The 14,773-nt window shown below is 33.5% G+C and overlaps 1 pseudogene; it reads left to right on the forward strand.

Moving 5' to 3' along the window:
* The first annotated feature begins 3,274 nt into the window (after window positions 1–3,274).
* LOC143410631 (ephrin type-A receptor 6-like) overlaps window positions 3,275–14,773 on the forward strand; it is an 86,333-nt pseudogene continuing 74,834 nt past the window's right edge.

Below are 14,773 nucleotides of genomic sequence, written 5' to 3' on the forward strand. Positions count from 1 at the left end.
CTAAGAAAGTTTTGAACCCGAATACCTCCATCTCTGCCCATGATACATTTTAGTTCTACTTTTTTCCATGATTGGACACCTGCATCTTAATGCCTTTGAAGAAATTGTTTAAAACCAAATATTTCATTTTCACTTCTACATGAATTCACCTGCACATTTCTTTTTTTTTTCTTTCTTTCTTTTTTTTTTTTTTTGACCAGGGGATTGAACATTAGGAGTGTTTAACCCCGAACCATATCTCCAGCCCTTTTTTTATTTTATTTTGAGACAGTGTCTCACTGAGTTGCTTAAGTGTCACTAAATTGCTGAGCCTAGCTTTGAACTCACCATCCTCCTACCTCAGCCTCCTGAGCCTCTGGGATTTCAGGTGTGCATCACCATGCCTGTGTTTGTTTAGCCATACAAGACCAAAAACTCTGAGTCCTCGTGAGGTTGTCTTTCTCGGATATTCCTAACATCTGCTTTTTTTTTTTCAGCAAATACTGTTGATTCATTTTTTAAAACAAGTTACAGTGCCATGTAGTAGTTAGCAGCATAGAGAGGGTTCAAAAAAGAAAAAGGGTCATTTAACAGGGTAGCTGTAGGCAGATTATTTCTGTCTCAGTTTTCTCTTCTTTAAAATGGGGTTAGTGGTTCTTATACTATAGTGCTGTAGCAAAGATGAAATGAGGTGATTTCCTGTTGTATCATCATTGAACACCTGTCATCTATAGCTGCTCATAATTTCTGTGTTATTCATTTTTACTTTTCCATTCCTATTATCTTGACCCTGACTCCACATTTAAATCATTTACACCTTTATAATCATTTTGTTGAATGAGCCGAATAGTGTGAGTTTACAAGGTCACTGGATTCTTTATTCTTACTGTCTCTTCACAGTCACTCTGTAGATCAATTCTTTCCTTGTCCCTCAATGAAATCTCAGTGAAGTTAAATAGCTTTTCGGTTACTTTGATTCACAAGAACACTTAATTCTGGTAATAATAACTTCAGTGAAGTCTAATGATCTAAATCCCAAGCTCTTACCTAGTACTGAGATTCTCTCACACCCAGCTTCTTAGCACTTGGAGCCCATATGGGAATTGGTTGTGGGTGGGCAAGATATGGTGGAACTTCATCATTCTTTAGCAAGCCTGCTATTGCTAATTCTTCTAGGCCTGGGCCAAGAAAGAAGATGAATTAGAGACTGGTACTGGGGTCGGGGTGTGGGGGGGGTTTAACATTTGGCCCCTCTGGCTTGCATGAGGACATTCAAAGTTGATGCCTTCTCTCCAGGTGAGCCTGTGGGCTTTTTTTTTCAGCTTTTCTGTAATCTCTGATGTAAATATCTCCCCTGAAAAGTCATCACCCTATCTCCTTCAGTTCTTGGGTCTTATTCTTCTGCCTTCTCTCTTCCTGTCTATCCTGATGTTAGGCACTCTCCGGGGATCCACTTGGCTCAGGAAAACTTCAGTATCCTATTCCCACATCTCACTTTGGACATGGAGAGGGAGCTTACTTCAAACACTTCTGAATCAACTAATCTCTCTCTCCCTATTTTTCTCCTTGTCCCTCTTTCTCAAAACTTTCTTTTTATGTTGACAATCACAGCCTCTCATCTTTTATTACAAATAATTTTGGCTCACCCTTACAGGTGAATTCCCCAAGACAGGATTCTTTGTCCATTATGTTCATAAAGCCAAAAAATGAACCAAACACTGAGCTCTGACAGCACAAGTTTATTCAAGGACCAAAGTACAGGGAAGAGAGATGCAGGCACTCTGCTCATAAATCAACTTTTCCACTCCATGGCATTGGGAAGTTAGGATATGGGATAGGAATAATGAGGGAGAGAGAGAGAAGCTATAAAGGGGAGGAATATTTAGTCTTTTCTTGGAATAGGTGGAGATCTTCCAGGAACATTTTCACTCGTTTTAAGGTTTTTTTTTCCTGCCATTGTCATGGTGATTTTCAACTGTCCCAGTGCTGAAGAGTGTGTCATTTAGTAGTCAGATGACATTATAATGAAGTTTAGGGTCTGTTCATGGTCCTAGCTACAGCCATCCTGGTGCCTTTAAGCCTTTAAGGGGAGTGGGGAAAGAGAAACTAGGCAAGTCCAAGTCAAGTTGCTGCCCTATAGTGTTACTGAAAGCTCAGTCCTTGTCCCCAATATCAATCCAAAAACAAAACAAAACAAAAAAAGGACATGGTTTTGAGAAATAGAAAAAGTAAGTTTTATTGCTTTGCTAGCAAAGGAGAAACAGGGGACTCCTGTCCTGTAGACTGTGATTCTGCCCATAAGGGAGAACTTTTAAAGAGAGGATTCAAAGGCTGCATTCCACATGTTCTCTGTTCAGTTGTAATTCACTTGTTAATTTGAGAGATAATTGTTTCTGAAATCTTCTGGTGCCATCCAAAAGTCTGAATTACTTTATTCCTTTGGTGGATGTGTGCTCAAAGACAGATAATTCTGCCTAGGAAGAAAGATAATCCTGTTCCCCCCAAGATTAGGGAGAGGGAGAGATTAGGGAAGAGGATAGAAAGGGAAACAAACATGTCCTTTTAATAATAAGTCACAGTGACAGGGGAGCAAAGGCTTTATTCAAAGCATAAAATGGACCACTGTTACAATAGTTCCATAAAAAATGTTTCTCAAATGATCAGCCTGTCCACATGCAGCAGCTGACTCAAAATTTGAAGCAGCAAAGGATGCAAACACAATTTAAAAGCAGACATGCCAAGACTTTTCATTCCTTTCTAGTCTCCCACTGGATATCTGGAGGCTCAAGTGGAAGAGCCAGCACTCTCAGCAGCCTTTAAGTCCCTGAGAAGTAACCTAGGAAGCTGTTATCATCCTAATCCTCCCACCAGAGGTGTGATCTAAAGCAAAGCTGTGGGAGACTGATAATGTATTGTCCACTTGTGTGACCTCCAAAAATTAGTGATTGTCTAAAGTCAACTAAGAGCAAATAAAGCTAGAATATTTATTTACGTTTTCATCAGTAACACTCTCACCTTAAGATTTCTCAAATGTATCTGAGGGCATTCTTCCTTATACTTCAAACTGTCTCCTCAAAGTTCATCACACTGGACTTAAAGCAAATATGGAGAACTTTAAGGAAAAGAAAAGCCCTGCATTGCAACAATGCAGTCTAAATGAGTCCAATTTGTTAGCTCCATTGTCCCCTGACCTGTCCCCTTAACCCTGCTTGGTGAATTCTTGAGAAGATGATGATTCCCACAAGAAAGTTGGGATAGTTCCTTGAAATTGCTAAAACTAGTCTAGGTGGGGGTGATGGCTTCTCAGATGTCAAGCTTGCAGCCTGCAGCCCATCCCTGTCCCGACACATCAGCAGAGCATCGACCTGGGCTGGCTGGAGTACAGTCAACAAGCATGGGCCAGGCCCAGCCAGGTAGTATGCATGGGCCTGAGGCACAGAAAATGAGTGCCAGAGGCAAATTGCAGTGAATTTCTACATCTTTTGTTGATATTAGGCTAATATAAAAAAGTGGTTTGTGAAGTTTTCACTTGATATTTTTCTATTTAATTAAACTATTCAATAATAGAAACAAATGTTTCAGCTATGCTTGAGTTAATTTTTTTTTCATAGAAACTGTATTTTCGCATTCATGATATTCTTTGTTCATAAGTTTTTCATTGCTTCTACCACTAAATCTGAAATTTAAATTTGAAAGGAAAAGTTGATATTTTTGGGGGGGATGTTTACATATTGCTGTTGAAATTTGACATTTTATTTCATTAAAATATATATTTTCAACTCATAAAGCTTAGCATTAACACTTTATCATCCTATTTCTTATAGATTTATGTTCTGTATTTTTTCAATTTTCATTTTATTTCAATAAAATGCTCATCAGTCCATTTCTGAGAAATATATCTGTAAAAGTAAAATTATGCTTTTGTCATCATACTCTTCCATGAAAATTAATAAACTTCAGTGTTGGGTTAAATAAACTTTGAGTTAATAACATCAGTTAATTAAGTATTAAATGGACCATGTTTATCATTAAGTAATGAAAAAAATGAATGAACATTTCTTTTAGAATATCATTCCAAGGTGTGTGTATGCTTATATACATATAATCATAAGAGATATACATCTATCTATCATATAGATATTCACAATGTATAAATATATACATAGATGTAATTTCTACAGTATGCAAAACGACTTATAAACACTTCCAAATATTAAGTAGTGTAAAGCCCTTTTTTCCATTTTCTGAAACAAATGAGAAAAAGCAATTAGAGACTTTATTCTTGGCCTCATGTAGTCAAAGCCAGGTATCACATGAGGAACAGAAGATATGAATTTGTTCTAGTGTCTATGTACGGCTTGATCATGCTTCATTTTTGAGGAAACTGGTAATGCAGAGACTTAGAGAATCATAAATGAAGTTGCTGCTGTCGGTCTTGTGATAAATTTTCTCTCGATATTATGAAGTAGATTTGGGAGTTATGGAAGAGAGAGGGCAGGATTGTCAGGAAAGGAGCCACTTAGCTCATGGTTTTCTATTTTCCAGACACTGCCCTCAGCGTATTTTGTTTTCACAATGGCCTTTTGAAGTGTGTCCTATATTTGTTTTCTTGTCAGAGAATCCTAGTCCTAAAAAAGAGTGAGGAATAGAAAACACTAACAAATTTTGTAATACTAACAGCCAAATGGTGAATGGTGGAATATAAAACTAAGATATTTCTGACTCTAAACTTGTGTCTTTCTGGTGACTCTGCTAAGGGAGAGGCATGAAATCTTCATGAAAGACCTTTTACAAATGTGCAGTCTTTACCTAATTGATTCATATTTCTTTTCTTTGATACACTTACACAGACACAAACACACATACACACACACACACACACACACACACACAATATTTACAGTTGGGACACTACTTAACTATTACCAAGAGGAAAGAGAGAAAGAATAGGGGGACGAGAAGAGTAAAATAGAAAATGAATAGATAGAAAAGATAAATAGAATGAAGTAGGAAAGTATTTGTTGGTTATGTTTTATTGGACATTTGCCACATGCTAGACTTCACCTCAAAACACTTTACTCAGATCAGTCCTGTACATCAAATATAATTCATCCTCATTGGTACATGTGGAAATTGAGGACTCAGGTGCATTAAATAACATTCACAAGGTCACAAAGCTAGGAGGTAGTTCAGCAAAAGTCCTAAGCCAAATATATCCTAATATTGACACTTATGGATGGTCATTTCACAGCTAGTTACTTTTTATTTCTTCTAAGATTCTAATAGGTAAATATAAAGGTCCATGACCAACATATTTAGACTGTGGAGGGAAAAATAACATGTGGATTCAAACTTTAAAAAGTAAATAACTAAAACCACGTTAAAATGTTATCATTAGTATGGGCTATAATACTTTTAGGTTATCTCCCAAATAATAACCTATATTTACTAATTGAGAGCAGTAGGACTATTTGAATATAAAAGCTCCTGGATATATTTCACAATATATGTGGATGAAACTATATAAATTTTAAGGTAAGATCAAGGGAATTCAAGGGAAAAAGTAAAATGGATAGAAAACAGTGTTAAAGAAAATGTACAATTTAAATTATCTTCTAATAAGGAGGATAGATTACTGGTAAGTATCAAACTTAATGCTATTTATAGGCTAAAATGAATCAAATATATGAAATATGATATGTCAAGAGCTATGTAATGTTTTGAACAACTAATAATAAATAAAAAAAATAAAACTGCTGGTCCAAAAAGATGGACCCAGGCACAGATAACTCAAAAAAAAAAAAAAAAAAAAAAAGAACTAATAAGTAAGAAGGAAGAACTTTGAAAAAAGACTATTAAAAATGCCAAGAATGAAAATAATCTAGACATCAATGTAGCTTAAATGACTTATAAGATCTGTGGGAACCATTTATTACTATAAAACATTTAAACAATAATTTCTAGTCACTTATTAAAATTGAAATTATATTTATTTGGATTTATAAGACTCTTGAGTTCTTAGTTTTACTGAGTCAGACTAATTTGAACGAACAATTTTAACTATTATCTTTTTCAGGCACTAATTTAGGTAGTTTAATGAATATGTCATGTGTGGAAAAGATGATTAGATAATATAAAAAAGTATATCTAATATTTCTATTAGTAGATAGTAAATCTTGTATTTCTATTATTTCTATCTAACATATTCTACTATTCCTGTGAATTATGTGTTTCTTTGGAATAACTTTTTTAAATTGAAAGCTTTCTTTCTATATAAGAAACAGAACTGAGATGAAATACTAAAATGTAGTATATAAAATAAAAGAAATTTAATCAGTAATTCCATAAGTCTTTATTTTTTCCTCCATTTTTAAGTTAAAGAAGCCAGATGACCAGGAGTGCTATGCTGATAGTTATAGGAGTAGGCATTCACAGTATGCCTGTGAATAGAATTGCTATTATCATTGGAGTAGGGGGTGAGCTTCCCTATTTTGTGATCATGGAAAAGGGATGAATAGTCTTGAGTGAATGACTTCATATCTTACAAAAGTGGAAACAGAATATGTTAGTTTTCTGAAACATTTGCTTGTATCAACATATAATTTATAGTTTATTTTCTTTTAACCATTTTCCAGAATTCAATTTAACAACTTCTTTTTATGCTCTATGTGCCATGCATCCTGTTAAGTGTGCTTAAATAACAGATTTTTCTAGCCTCAGGCATTCTTACATTATAGAAATTATACTGCACAATCAGAAGGCCAAAGAAAGTGTCTTCACATAGTTTTGTGTAATGTTTTGTAAAAGAATATTAAGGGAATGATTAATTCTGGTGAGAGAAAATTGGGTATGAGAAGTGTTGTATCAGCTTTTTTTTTTTTAATAAAATGTGAAGGAATCACATATGGTCTGGAAGAGAAAATAGAAGGCACTGTCTAGGCAAAGGAATGGCTCCAGAAAAAACATGGGATTGTTAAACGTACATTCTTAATGTGTATTATTATCAATTCTTATATATTAGTTCTCATACAATTCTTAATGAGTGTTAAGCTTCAAGACTGTTGAGACTCATTTGTCTCCTTGTAGTAGGGGGTTGCATTGGGAAATAAAGCTGTCATCACAGGCAAAGCCACAGTGCAAAAGACAGAATTTAAGTGTCTTAGTTGATCTAATAGTGTGTATTTCAATTCTAATAAGTAAATGTGAAAATAAAACATTTCTCAATTTACTTAAAAATTACTGAAGTTTTCTTTTGCTTAACAGAATAATGCAGGCCCTTGGAAATGAAATAGGCTTTGGAAAATTGGAAAGATGCTTTAAATATAAATGACATGACCTTGCTCAAATTATGATATTTGAAGCTGGATTTTAACATAATAAAATATAAAAGTCAAAATATATGCCTGTATTTTATGTGGGTGAAAACACTTTTTTAATGCTGCTCAAAAATTTAAATTTGTGCACATTTTTCCATTGATTTCCCTACTTTGGAACACCTTAATCTTATCATCTTATTGTATTACACTGAAAGATAAGGAATGGAATAAATTCCTAGAATAAAGTTCTTAAAAATTTTGAATTATTCTAAACATTGGACAGAACACTGTGTTAAGGCTTAATGACCATCGATTCCCAAACTCTGATTGAAATGTTAACTCTCATCTCATATGGACTTCTTTCCTTTTGATGTTTTTACTTTCTCAGTTTACTTTTAGCCACTAAATAATTTTATAAACAAAGGGAAAATACAATTATTATAATAGGACCCATAGTTAAATGTCATAACTGAAACAGCCTACTATCCATTACAGCTTGGACCCCATTTATTATCACACAGCTGTGAGTCTGTCATATTGGAGCATCTTGGCCTAATATTAATTCTAACTAATGAGAAGTAACTGCTATTAACCAGAAGATTAGAAGGCTTCTCACAATACAAAAAGGAATTTCATGATTTAAAAATCCAATCTTGTTTCCTTTGAGCTTTGATAATTAAATTTATATTACTTGAAACTTAATAGTTATATATTTTTAGTTTGGTTCTATAATTCAAAAGAGAGCTGGCTCTTTAATACATACTGTTTAGTAAGAGTAATTATACCTAAATACAGCTTGATAATTATAATAAATAGAAATTTCTTAAGAAGATTTCCCTAAGATATTTATTTAATCTGTAATTTCAAATTACTGTTCTTGATAGAAATAATTTGATTTTTAAATACTCCATGAATTCATCTGAAATAGTAATTTGTTTTTATGTTTATAGTGATATTTTAAGGAAGAAAATAAATATTTTCTTGTCTCTGATTTATTTTCACTCTTTTGATTACTAAGAGGTAGTTATCTTTTAAAAGTTAGTCTTTAATGTTCAATGTTTGGTGGTGGATCATATCTTTGTTATGTAGTTGTCCTGGTATTAGATATAATTGTCCAACATTAAAAATCAAATTTGCATTTCAATATTAGATGATTTCAACTTTAACAAAAACTTAAGAAAAATTTAATGTTAAGATAAAAAAGTATTTTGGATGTTAGTTTGCATTTTATTTTAATGATGAAAATTAGAGATTGATAAAAATCTGTTTTTTCATATGTCAAATGTTGGTTTTAAATTCATTATATGTATTTTTTGTGTTTGTGTCTTTGATAATATTTAGGGCTTGGATAATGAAGGATCATGCAAATTATATGATCTTATCTGTTAGATATAGTCAGTTGATATTAGAGGTTTTATACTGAAATTCTTAGTGTATTAGAGTCCTCCAGAGGAACATAACAAAAAGGAGATGTTTTGGGGGTAGAGGATGCGGAGAGACTTCACTGACCCAAGCAGGATTGAGGTTTGCTATAGGACCTGGTTTATGTGATTATGATGGCTATATCCCCAAATGTGTTGTCTGCAAGTTGGAAAACAACAAAGCCAGTCATGTAACTCAGTCTTAGTCTAAAGGCTCAAGAACCAGAGAAAACAAGGGTTTCTCTCCAAGTTCAAGGACTGGGTATAAAGCTTACGAAAAGGGGTGTACTGATGAAATCGAGTCCAAAGGTCCAAGAACCATAAGTTCCCATGTGTGAGGGCAGGAGAAGAGAAGATGGATGTCCTAGCTCAAGATATAAGAAGAAATTATAATTTCCTCTGCCTTTTTTGTTCAGTGGGTTCCATATTTGTGAGGAAGTACCTGCTTTGCTTGTTCTGTTGATTCAAATGCTAACCTCTTCAAGAAAAATCATCAGGGACACACCCAGAAATGTTTTACCAGCTGTCTAGGTATCTCTGACTCTACTCAAGCTGATATAAAATTAATCATCTCAGGAAAATAGGAACACATGGTATTTATGTCTACATATTTGCTACAAGTGAACCTAGTAACTAAGGAATTCTATCATTAAAAAGCATACATTATAATTAACCTGTGTAAAAGCATACTTTTTTTTCACGAATAAGAGCATCATTTCCTAATATCATTGTTTATGAAATTTCAAACACTGAATATATATTATAGAATGTAGTATCTAGTAATAATTTTAATTCAATATTATAGTTCTACATTTCATACAAGAATGAATTTATCATGGTATAAGACTTCAGTATTGCATCTTGATTCATTGATAATTCATTGAAATGTTTTCAAACTACCATATGTTTGAATTCTGAAAATATGAACTTTAGTGATAATTTATATTGTCAAAGTGAACTGTTACTATTTTCAAAACTGATATATCTAAATGGTTTTCCACCAAGAAACTTCACAGCTTATGTGGTAATGTTCTAAATGTTCATCATGTTGATTTTAATTATGTTGTTTCATATTTGAAAAAAAATGCATTAGGTTTCATGAATAAATTTCAGTGTTAGCATCTCAAAGCTATATAATTTCTAATCTCCATCCATACAAAGGGCAAGGTATGATAATAGTATTCATTTTATTAGATTATTGTGATGATCAGCTGATTTAATATATGTAAAGAACTTTAACAGTATATTGTTCATAATCAACATTAACATTATTACTACTACTATTGTTATTGCAAGAACCCTAAATATTTTGAAATGAAGATTTCTGTATAGACTTTTTACTTTCTTACTTTTTACTGAATCACAATTTCATAATGTATTGCATATTTTTTTCCTCTAGAGCCACAAAATATTACTTTTTGCAGCTTTTTATTAAGTAAGTACTTTTATATTTTCATTTTATCTAAACATATATAAAATATAAATATTAGCTCATTAATATAGTCACTCATGGCACCTAGATCATAGGGAAACCATTGTGCTGAGTAGTAGAGGTGGTGGTTGGGTGGGGTTGTGATCATTATAAAGTTACTGCCTTAATGGTAGTCATGGTCTTTATCTGAGAAGTGCATTCAGCTCATTATGTATAACATATTTTGATGATATATGGCGAATTTAACCTCACACCCAAGGACTGCCAAAGCAAATACTGAGTATAAATACAGACTCACTAACTTTAGTTATGAGATGCTAGTATGATAAAAGCCCCATAAAAGTTGTTGAATTGGAATTACCCAAGAGATAAGTCTGGAGGACAGTTTATTCAGTTTAAAGTATTACTTGAAAGCAACTCTATAGGAAAAGAATAAACCTGGGATTCCCACTGGGAAGGGACTAAGGAACTACATGCAATTCTTACATTTTGTTGTTGTTGTTGTTGTTTGATGACTTTCATATATTTTGAAAGAGCAACCTGTAAATAAACAATCTGTGCTGGATGACTGCTGAGCCTTTTGATGAGGGTCAAGTGGAGTATCCAAGCATTCTCTTCTATTTATTCTGATTGAAGGAACATGATCTGAAAGCCACCTTTGCTTCTTGGGATTGCTCCTTTTGAGGGCTTGTCCCTATTTGAGACACATATCAGCATTGGTGAGCTCAGAATTGCCTGGAGACCTCCTGTGGCGCCTGTGGGCAAGAGAAAAGGGAAATTGGGCTATGAAAGATAGGGAAGTTTTTGAGGTTACATTTTCCTCTGCTCTTCCTTTAAGTAGCTCAAGATTTCTGAGTGTCTTTGTTTTCCTTCTTTCTGAAGAACTTCATCAACATTTTTTGTAAAGTGTGTCTAGTAACAAATCCTTTCAATTTTTTTTGTCAGAAAATCTTTTTCTTTTTTATTTTTGAGGGCCATTTTGTAGGGTACATATTTTCAGATTTATTAGTTTTCAAATCTTTGTTTTATTGCTGAACATTACATATTTTACTCTATACAATTTTTGCATGATTTCTGGACAGTCAGATGTAATTTTATCTTTGCTGCTCTATAAGTAAGGTGTTCAATTTCACTGGCTTTTTCCAAGATATTTTTTTTTATCTTTGGTTTATTTGAAGTTTCATTATTATGTGCCTAGGTGTAAGGGGTTTTGTTTTGTTTTCTGACATCTATCCTTCTCAGTGTTTTCTGAGCTTTCCGGATTTCCTGATATTACCCACTATATGCAAGGACATCCTTCTGGAGTTTTAACTATCAGAATTGTTTATGCTACACTCCAAGAAATTTGTCAATTAAGTTTAGGTTTAACTAGAATGGTTCCTACAGAGTTTCTATAGGTAGGTTTCTGCTTCTCTGGGTTGTGATTCTCTGTACCCATTGTCTCTCCAATTTGGGGAGGAGTGGATTGCCTTGTGATTGTACTTCTCTGTTTTAAGAAGAGTTGAATTTTCAGTTCATTCAGATTTTTACCTATTAAAATGGAAAAGTAACTTCTATTTTTTTTGTATTTATTCATATTTATTACATAGAATAGAGGGGTCATTAAGGCACACTGATATATGTGTATAACATAATTTGATGAACTTCGCTTCCCAGTACCTCTCCTTTGCTCTCCCCTCCTTCTCACTGCTTCCTTTCATCTACCCATTGGTTTCCCTTCTACTTTAATGATGTTCTCCCTACCCCACACCACTAGCTTAGGTATATGAGAGGAAACATAAGACAGTTGTCTTTCTGAGTCTGGTTCACTTTGATTTACATGATGGTCTCCAGTTCCATCCATTTTCTTGCAAATGGCATAATCTCATTCTTTTTTTGAAAAAAAAAGGTAGAAGAGAGAAAGAATTTTTTGATATTTATTTTTCAGTGGACACAACATCTTTATTTTATTTTTATGTGGTGCTGAGGATCTAACCCAGCGCCCCACGCGTGCCAGGCAAGCACATTACCGCTTGAGCCACATCCCCAGCCCAAATCTCATTCTTATTTATTTATTTATTTATTTATTTTGAGAGAGAGAGAGAGAGAGAGAGAGAGCGAGTGAGCAGAGAGAATTTTTAAATATTTGTCAGTTTTTGGTGGGCACAACATCTTTATTTTTATTTTATGTGGTGCTGAGGATCGAACCCAGCGTCCGCGCATACCAGGTGAGCGCATTACTGCTTGAGCCACATCCCCAGCCCAAATCTCATTCTTTACAGATGAATCTAACTCCCATGTGTGTGTGTATAAAATCATATTTTATTTGTCCATTCATCTGATGATAGACACCTAGGCTGATCCTATAACTTGGCTATTTGTTGTGCTGTGATGAACATGGGTATGCATGTATCTTAACATCTGTCTTTAGTACGCCAACTTTAATTATTTTGCTATTTACCAAGGATTTGGCATAATTGGATCATAGAGTAGAATTATTTTTAGTATTTTGAAAAACCTTCATACTGATTTCCATGTAGTTGTACTAATTTACATTTTCACCAAGGGTATGTAAAAGTTCCTATTCCCCTGCCTCCTTGTCAGCATTTATTATTATTTGTATTCTTGATGATTGCCATTCTGATGGGAGTGAGGTGGAATCTCAGTGTAGTTTTGATTTGCATTTCCCTGATGGCTAAAGATGTTGAACATTTTCATGAAAATGTTGGACATTTTTACTTATTCTTTAGTAACTTCTAAACTGCTTACAAGCTGAATTGAGAAAAAAATATTGTATTTTTGACACTCAAAATCATTATGTATTGGCTAAAATATTTGCTTAAAAGTTTCATGAATTGTGACTTTACTTAATTTTTTCTGACCTTTTTTATTTCAACGCACTAATTCTTTTCACTTTCTCTGCACTTCAATCACTATTGGTAGTGGTAAACTTGATTTTCAAGTCCATTGAATTTAAAAAATAAATCACTGTTAGAACTTTGTATGCAGGAATTATTGTCATTATTCCTAATTAAAAAAAAATACAGAAAGGCTTTGGAGTTTTTCTGTGGCACACAATCTAAGCAGTAGAACATGACACACTCAGGAGCTCTAAGAAATTTAGTTCCTGACTTTACAGAAAGAACCATGTAAATTTCTGCCCTAGAATATTTAAGTTATTAATGTGGTGTTAGTCAAAAATAAGAACTGCACTGAGGTATTTTTTTTATATTTAGTATTTTTTGTTTAATCTTTGTAAATTGATGTAGTGTAAATATTTTTAGCACTATGTTATAGATGAAAAAACTGACCCTGAGACAATTTTCAAAACCTGCCCAAGTTTGTAATAATAGTAATTAAAACCAGGGTTACCTCAATCCCAAATCTATAACTCTTATCTATTATAAGATACCTATAACTATGGGTTGATAATTGACATTGATGCTGTGCAGGGTATAAAAAAACCTGTAAAACTGATCTAGCAAAGACTGAAAATAGTTGCAGTGTTGTTTGAAACAGATTTTGTTTGATGATACACGGTTATAGAAAAGTACTGAAAGGTTAATTCATCTTTGAAAGCATCTTAAAGCTAAGGATGGTTAATTACTATACATATTTGTTTAGTGAGTTGAATAAGGATATTTGTTGCATGTTTGCATTGAAAAACTAAAAAAAAAATTCATAGGTGTGTCATTTTTAGTTTTATCTCTTTGTGTTTATATATTGCAACTATGACTTTATTACACACCTATTATTGCTATAATTTATAATTTAGTATAAAATATAGACAAATATAGTAAAAAAATACCATCCAGTAATAAGTACACTAGAAATATAAAAGTGTCTGTCACTCTCAAACCATCTTCTAAGTAAGTTATCTAATCAAAATACTTGCTAAGGATTATCAGTACCAGTTGGTGCTATAATGCCCTAGTGCATCAATCACAACTTATTGGAACAAAGATGGATACCTCATATAAAGGCATCTCAACCACTGAGCTGCCTGTCACCTCTTACATGTGGATTTTCATAAATGGCTAACCTAATTAGATTCATTTGGTTAGCAATTCACGATTTCTATGTTAAGCACCCAAGGAAAATCGAAAACAGAGTCTTCTGCTGTAAAGATGTACAGAAAGATACATGTGGAAGGGTTAGAGTAGAGGGACTTTGATAAACTAGTCATGCAAATGACAGTTCTAGAACAGAAAAGAGCAACAGTGAAAGGGCAGCCATCAGTAGTAAGACCAAAGTAAAGGTAGAAGAAAAGCCATGAGAAAAAGAAACACTGGGGTAGTCAGTAACTCTTGAGCTAATTATGTTGCTGCTGAATCTCCAAATCCAGTTCTTTCTCTGATTTGCTCCTTACAAAATGTATACTTGCATTGAATCATCACTTTATAATGTGTAAGTATGTACAATACAAGCATTACATGTCAGTTTTTTTTAAAAAGTGAGTTCTTGGGCTGAGGCTTTAGCTCAGTGGCAGAGGGCTTGCCTAGGATGTGTGAGGCACTGGGTTCCATTAGCAGCACCTCATAAAAATAAATAAAGGTGTTCTGTCCATCTACAACGACAATTGTTTTTAAAAAAGTGAATTCCCTTAATTTAGAAGGCCAGATTGTAAATGCAGATTATAATACTTC

The sequence above is a fragment of the Callospermophilus lateralis genome, chromosome 11, assembly GCF_048772815.1.
Source record: "Callospermophilus lateralis isolate mCalLat2 chromosome 11, mCalLat2.hap1, whole genome shotgun sequence".
Taxonomy (NCBI): Eukaryota; Metazoa; Chordata; class Mammalia; order Rodentia; family Sciuridae; genus Callospermophilus; species Callospermophilus lateralis.